Below are 7,208 nucleotides of genomic sequence, written 5' to 3'. Positions count from 1 at the left end.
ATATGATCTACCCAAGGAAAGGGGGAGCATGTACTCACACTCGACATTCTAATGCTTCCTCCTTAACCTTCTCCCCTGACCATGTAATTGCCAAATTCAAGGGGATGTATATATATAGCTTCATACATTTTATAAATTTAAAAAAAAACAAAGAAAAGAAAAACAAAAAATAGTAAAAAGAGCAAGAGCACAAAAACAAGAGAAATATCCGTATACAATCAAGAACTAGATTGACCTGTCATAAACCTACTGATGCTATATCTGTGTTTGCAGATATGGCAGATGCCCGATCATCATACACTTCATCCACTCCTACCTTTGGTGAGAGGTATTATCTGTACCTTTCTCAGATATTCCACATGTGCTATCTTGTAATTGAAACTGAATGGGATCATATAGATGTACTAGCCAGAGAAGAAAATGTTGAGGAATTAGAATGGCTAATTCGCCTATTGACCATGACTGACCCCTACTCTGTAGAGGACATATCCCCGATAGCCCAATGCTTTCCTTTTCCACAAGATGACTATCCTCGCATGGTTACATTTTTGATGAGTTTATGTGGATGGGAAAATGAAAAGGAAATATCTGACAATGATGAATGGACGGATGAAACTCATGGCACTACTGAGGTTGACTTTATTTGTTTGGATGATGCGGATAGAGGCTTAGCCTTAGGGCTAGAGCCAGGACTCTACAACATCCTCTTACCGTATCCTCAGTAGTAGTGTGGTGACTGGTAGGTAGGTTAGTGTTTTCAAGTTTTTTCTAGTTTAGATTCCTTAAACAAGTCTTGAAATTTTCACACTGATGTGCCTCTCGAGGTATAGTGCTTGTTAGTTGATTGTACAGGTTGAAAAGTTTGAGGTGGGTTCGCTTTCAAGTCCTGAGACTGCCGCAACGTTCATCAAAATATATCTACATTAAATTGCAAGTTGTCTCGTCAAATCAAGGAGATCTCCAATTATAGGTGTAATTCTTCCATACCCACTCTCTTTCGTTTTTACTGTTCAATTAATTGCATAAACTATAATGCATGACCACATGGAAATTGTCAATGTACGACTTAGTTTTTGAAGTTGCTTGCATGCTAGTGTAAATCATTAATGAGCTTAACTTTATTGGAAATATTCCTAGGCAGCATGACGTCTTTAGTTAACCTTGGAATACGATTGTCTTAGGTCTAGGGTCAAACCATCTTAATGTTTGACACCTGGCCATGTGTGTGTTGACCTCTAGGACATAGCTATTTCCCCTTTGTCGAAAGGATGCAAGACAAATTATAGTTCAGGAGCGAAGATCAAAAGAAATAGATTAAAAAAAAAAGCCTACAATAAATGGCAATACAAGTCTATGATGTGCTTTAATGTTGGCCTATCGCCTTATTGATACTTGGTAGGCGAGGAGTATTCTACTCCAGACCGATGCCTTGGTTGGTAGGGGGTAGCCTTGCCTAAAGTGAGCTAATAGATTCCTGGATAATGCCTTGTGTTAAACATGGTACCATGATCAATGTTAGTTTTGCCTTAGGAAGGTCGCCATTGTGTGTAAAAATTGTCACGTGCAAAAAAAAAGAAAAAGAAGAAGGCAAAAAGCTCCTGTAACTCTGATGTTTCTTGTTCCCCTAGGCTTGTGGTATTAACTTGTTCTTAGAGTAGACACAGTGTGGTCATGTGTTTATTTATTAAGCTTGGTTATTTTCCTTGACTTAGGCCAGTTATAAACCTTGATTAACCTTTGACACCTTGCTTACTCTTGATTTACTTTCAATAATTTTAAACTCCTGTTAATTTGCTACACTAGCTCATTCATGTGACCCTTAAACTAAGTTCTCATAGCAATATCCATTATGGTCTAACATGCTTGAATTTATACACTTTATATCTTTTGAATTCCAGCATACCTTCACTCTACTTCCCTGTTTTGCAGACGGTCTACCACAACAACTCTCTCGAGCTTACCATACCATAGCTTCCGAGGACGGAACCTACATCAGGAAGGGGGGCATGTTAACCTATGACGGACATTGAGACGTACTATGTTTTACGTCATTAATTTAAATATTCTGAGTCATGGGCCGGGCTTGTCGGCACCATATGTTAAGGATGAAGGGATTGGGTGATCGTCGATGAGAGGCGCACCTTGAATATCAGTAGGATAAGGGTTAGGGTCGGCCGGCCATGTATGGGTGCCCAAGTGTGAATGGCCAAGTCACCTATAAGAGTCAAATGTAACCCTAAAATCCTCATTCTCATGTGTTGTGAATACAAGAGTGCTCTTGCCTTATCTCCTTGGTTTCCTTCTCCTGCGTGTGTGTGAGAGAGAGAGAGAGAGAGAGAGTGAGAGAGCGATCGAGCACTGTGTAGCGGCACGGCGGCGGCGGCGAGGCGGTAGAGCGGCGAGACGGCGGCTCCTCCTTCACGGCTGCGACGCGGGAATCCTTCAAGGCGGCAGTTAAGCGGTGAGAGTGACACACCTTTTGCATTCTGTTTTGAGCTTGCCTTCCTGGTTGTATGCTTGCAGCCATTCGTGGCTCGCATACGGTGTTCGGCAAGTCCCCAACTATACGACCTGTGCGGCAAAAGCGCACACATGCTGAGGCTCTCTAAGCTGCCATTAGTTTCCTGACACCACTTTAAACAAAGACCAATCATTATTCTGATCAATCCGGACTTCTAACTCAAACAATAATATGTATCTTAATGATTTTTACTTACAGCAAAACATTGCCATGGACACCAGATGTCGAATTTGCAAGGTAAATGACATTTTCTTGCACGTCGACTAGTACAAGACTCCAATGGGAACTGCATCACATCCAAATAGATTTCTATTAGTTTCAATCCAAAGGAAGCACTATATAACTCGTGTACGGTGATTCCTATAAACATCATGCAAGAGAGATAGAGAGACAAACTCACTTTTCATGATATGCCAAAAAAAATACTCGAGCATCGTCCAGCTGGACCTCCCGAAACCAATTCAGCACATTGAGGTACGGAACTGACTCTACTAGCAACAGTGTTGAGACCAGTGAATCAATCTGGAACACTCGTTGCTGTACATCCTCGGGCAATTGCGAAATAACAAAACTTCACAAGGAAACATATCAAGAGTGAGGCATAAACTTTAAGAGCCAAGAATGAAAAATTGTGGGAGGACAGAGAAAAGAGTATACCTTAAAACACATCTGAGCACTTTGTCGTTGACTTCAGTTTTAGAAACAAACAAAATGTTGATTTCTTCAGCATGAATCGGGAAATAACATCTATGCCCTCTAATATTAAAGGATACATAGAACTCCGGCAACAAAAATTGCACCGCCTCCCGATTCATGGCGTGGAGTGCGCGAACATTTTCCCTTTTTGTTTGCAATGCAAGCATTGCAGCTTGATGTTCCCTTTGAGCGCTTGTCATTAAATTTGCCCGAGTCTGATGTTCATGATCTGGACCTCCCTCGGTCACCTCTTCAATTCTCACTTTTTGTACAGGACGGACATCCACCAAAATTTGTAACATTCGTTCATCAGTAAACGTAACTAGTCTAAGTAACTTATCCTATCTGAAATGAAGGGCTACAAGGCTGAAAAAATCTTTGTTCATCACTGTCACCCTGTGTGCATGGGCAACAAGAACGTAACTATCTAAAAAAAATTTGATCATCCAATCTTCTGTGGCCTCTTGCAAGCAAAACAGGGCCGATGCCTTCCACCTAAACAAAATTCCATTTTGCTCACAAATTCTCATGGCAAGCCTCTGGAAAGGCAATCTTGGAATAGCAGCTGTCGGGTGCTTCATAAACTTTGTGATTTCTCGCAGAGCTGATGAATGCTCTGCGAAATGCCTTAGTCTAGGCTGCGTTTTGGATAATCGAGAAGGACTGCTTGATTTCCTGGATCTTGAGGCTTTCAGAATGCCCATCTTCTTCCTAGTAGATGAGGGAGCTGCATTGTCAATGGGTCTAGCTGTATGCCTTACACGAGCCATCTAAAAACACAAGAAAGAGCAGAAAACTTAGCTATTCAGTAGCACACAATTAACAATTCACCATAAAGCGAGAGAGGGTGGCCAAGAAAGCAATATGCACTTCCTCGTGTTATGGTGAATCCATTCACCATAACGCGAGATGAAGGCCCACAGAAACACAATAATCCTCCTCGCATTATGGTGAATTAATTGACACCAATAAGAGGCAGATTATCGTGCATCCTTTGAGCTTTGATCTTGCGTTATAGTGATTTGATTCACCATAATGCGAGACTAAGAGCCAGTCAAAGTAAAACAATCCTCCTCGCGTTATAGTGAATCGATTTACTACAAACAACGGGAGGAGGATTCTCACGAATTTCTTACCATTCCGTCTTGCATTTTGGTGATTCGATTCACCATAACACATAGAGCAGTATTGAGATTCTAATGACTCGTCGTCTGCTTTACGGTGAATCGAATCACCATGACAGAGAGCAAACAGTCGAAGAGAAAACAATGGCAGAGGGCAAACAGTCGAAGGAAAAACAAAACAATCAAGGATTATATAAGAAACTCACAAAACAATCAAGTAATACACTTTCATCACATTCTATGAGTGGGAATGGATGGAGACTATCGTGTAGGAGGTGAATTAATTGACACCAATAAGAGGTGGATTATTGTGAATCCTTTGCCCTTTGGTCTTGCGTTATAACAAATCGATTCACCATAACGCGAGACTGAGGGCCAGTCAAAGCAAAACAATCCTCCTCGCGTTATAGTGAATCGATTTACTACAACGGGAGGAGGATTATCGTGAATCTCTTACCATTCCATCTTGCATTTTGGTGATTCAATTCACCATAAGACATGGAGCGTATTGAGATTCTAATGGCTCGTCGTGTGCTTTAAGGTGAATCGAATCACCATGGCAGAAGGCAAATAGTCGAAGAAAAAACAATGGCACAGGGCAAACAGTCAAAGAAAAAACAAAACAAACAAGCAATATACAAGAAACTTACAAAACAATCAAGTAATATACAAAAACTTACATTTCTTGCGTGAGAATGGATGGAGACTGTCGTGCAGGAGGTGGAATATTGGTTCAGTACTGTGGCGGTAGTCGAAAGTCACCTGGAGGCAAGCAGGAGGACGGACAAGGCAAAATCGATAAGAGGACGAAAAGGTGGCGTGATTAACGGCTTTGATTAGTCTTTAGAGCGAACACACGTGCTGGCGGGCTGCCAGGGCGACTAGGCGGCACTGACGTGTCGCATAGCATTAAAAAGGGCTTTGATTAAACTTTATAGCTTGTACACGTGCTAGGTACACGGTGGGCTGCCACGTGGCATTCATGGAATGGCGGGTGAAAACCCGGCGCTGACGTGTCGCATAGCATTAAAAACGGTTTTTAATTGCTTCTCTAGGATACCCATCTCATTTATTGCCTCTCTTGGAGTTCATATTCTCATTTATCTTCCCACCAACGGCCTTCATCTCCATCAACGAGACTGACTATCTCCTCCAACCCTCCTTCATCAATCATCCTCTTTCATCCTCCTGTATCAAACGTCAAAGACAAACCTCCAACCTCCTTCATCTCCATTAAAGATAACGACAAACTCCATCTCCATCTCCTGCGACATTTGTATACAATTCGTTTTCCTGGTATTTTTATCTCTTTTGTGCTTCCTTCTTCTTTTGTTATTTCGTTCTTTTGGTTTCATTCGTGCAGAACTCCTTGCTTTGTCTTTTCATCGCGTTAAGGTGAATTGAAAACCTATGACTCCTCGCCTTATGGTGAATTGACTGCGAAGAAGAGTATTTTAATTCGTTTGACACCTCCTCTCTCAGTATGGGTACTTGAGAACTATCTTTATTTGTAATTCACCATAACGTAAGAGGCGGCGCCAAAGGATGAAAAAGTCATCATGTTGCGGTGAATCAATTCACCATAACGCGAGCGAAGGTCCCATAGGAAGCACAATATTCCTCCTCGCATTATGGTGAATCGATTCACCATAACGCGAGAAGAGGTCCTTGACTAAGCTACAATTTTATTTGCGTTAGGAAAAATAGATTCACTACAACGCGAGGAGGAATACCTGGATTCCTCTGGCATCTCCTCTCGCGTTATGTTGAATCCATTCACACCACACAGAGATTTGTTGTTTAAGACCGACTGTCTCTTGATTCATTGCTTGAACTAATATTTTCCATGTCTTATCTACACCCTTGAATTCAGCCATGGCGCAAGTTCAAGTCGAGTTTGATGTGGACGAAGAGATTAAAGAAACACCTGCAACTCTGTTGTATGACTTCTTCTACAAATGTCAACGTCATGATTTGCACCCTGCAATTTCGTTGATGTTCAATTGCGATTTTTCTCTGGAGGATACATTTTCTAGCCATCATGGATACTTTGAAGAGGCAAAGCAAGAGTTTGACGAGCTCACAAATGAAGAACCAATGATGATTGATGGGAAAAATCACATTCATTTTAATCTCAAGGTGTCGCCGGAGAAGAAGCAGAGGTTAAACAGGGATTGGCACAAGGTACCATGTGATAAGAAGAGAGCTTTGCTATGCCCTTTTCACAAAAGAAAATGCCGCTTGATGGAATACTCTTATGCCTTCTTATGCTTCTTGCACATGAACGTGCAATTAACAGATGAAGAATGTACAGAGCTGCATGCAACAAATGAAAGTGAAGACACGATTTCTCGTCAGGCTAGTCCCACCGTTGAGGATGTTGCTGAAGAGGAGGACACTCCTCATGTGATTGAGGAGTTCAATGTTGAAGAAGAGAGGAAGCTCAGTTCGGCGGTTGATATTGAGGCAGTGAGAGAACAAAACAATGATATAGGTCAGCTTGTGATTGAATCAGATGACTCCTCCCCCATTCCAACGCCATTACTCCCCTCCTACCAAGTAGGAGATTCAGAGTATATATTGCTGACAGATATACAACATGTATTTAACTTAAGGGAGGACCATTGCATAGCTTTCATAGCCCAAAATCTGGAGGTCGATGACAATTTTGTAGATGATGATGGGATAGATAAGTACTTACTAGTGGATAGCCATGTGAAAGACACCGAGTTCCTATCTGCTGCAACAACACTAAAGATGATCTATACTGATGCCCTTAAATATGAAGGAAAAGATGCCACAGAGGAAGAGCTACAAGAAGCAAGGGAAAGACTGAATATTACCAACATGGGAGGGTTTAGGGATGT

Source organism: Cibotium barometz, chromosome 23 (assembly GCF_041138505.1).
Source record: "Cibotium barometz isolate CiBa-2024 chromosome 23, ASM4113850v1, whole genome shotgun sequence".
Taxonomy (NCBI): Eukaryota; Viridiplantae; Streptophyta; class Polypodiopsida; order Cyatheales; family Cibotiaceae; genus Cibotium; species Cibotium barometz.
This window is presented reverse-complemented; position numbering follows the sequence as displayed.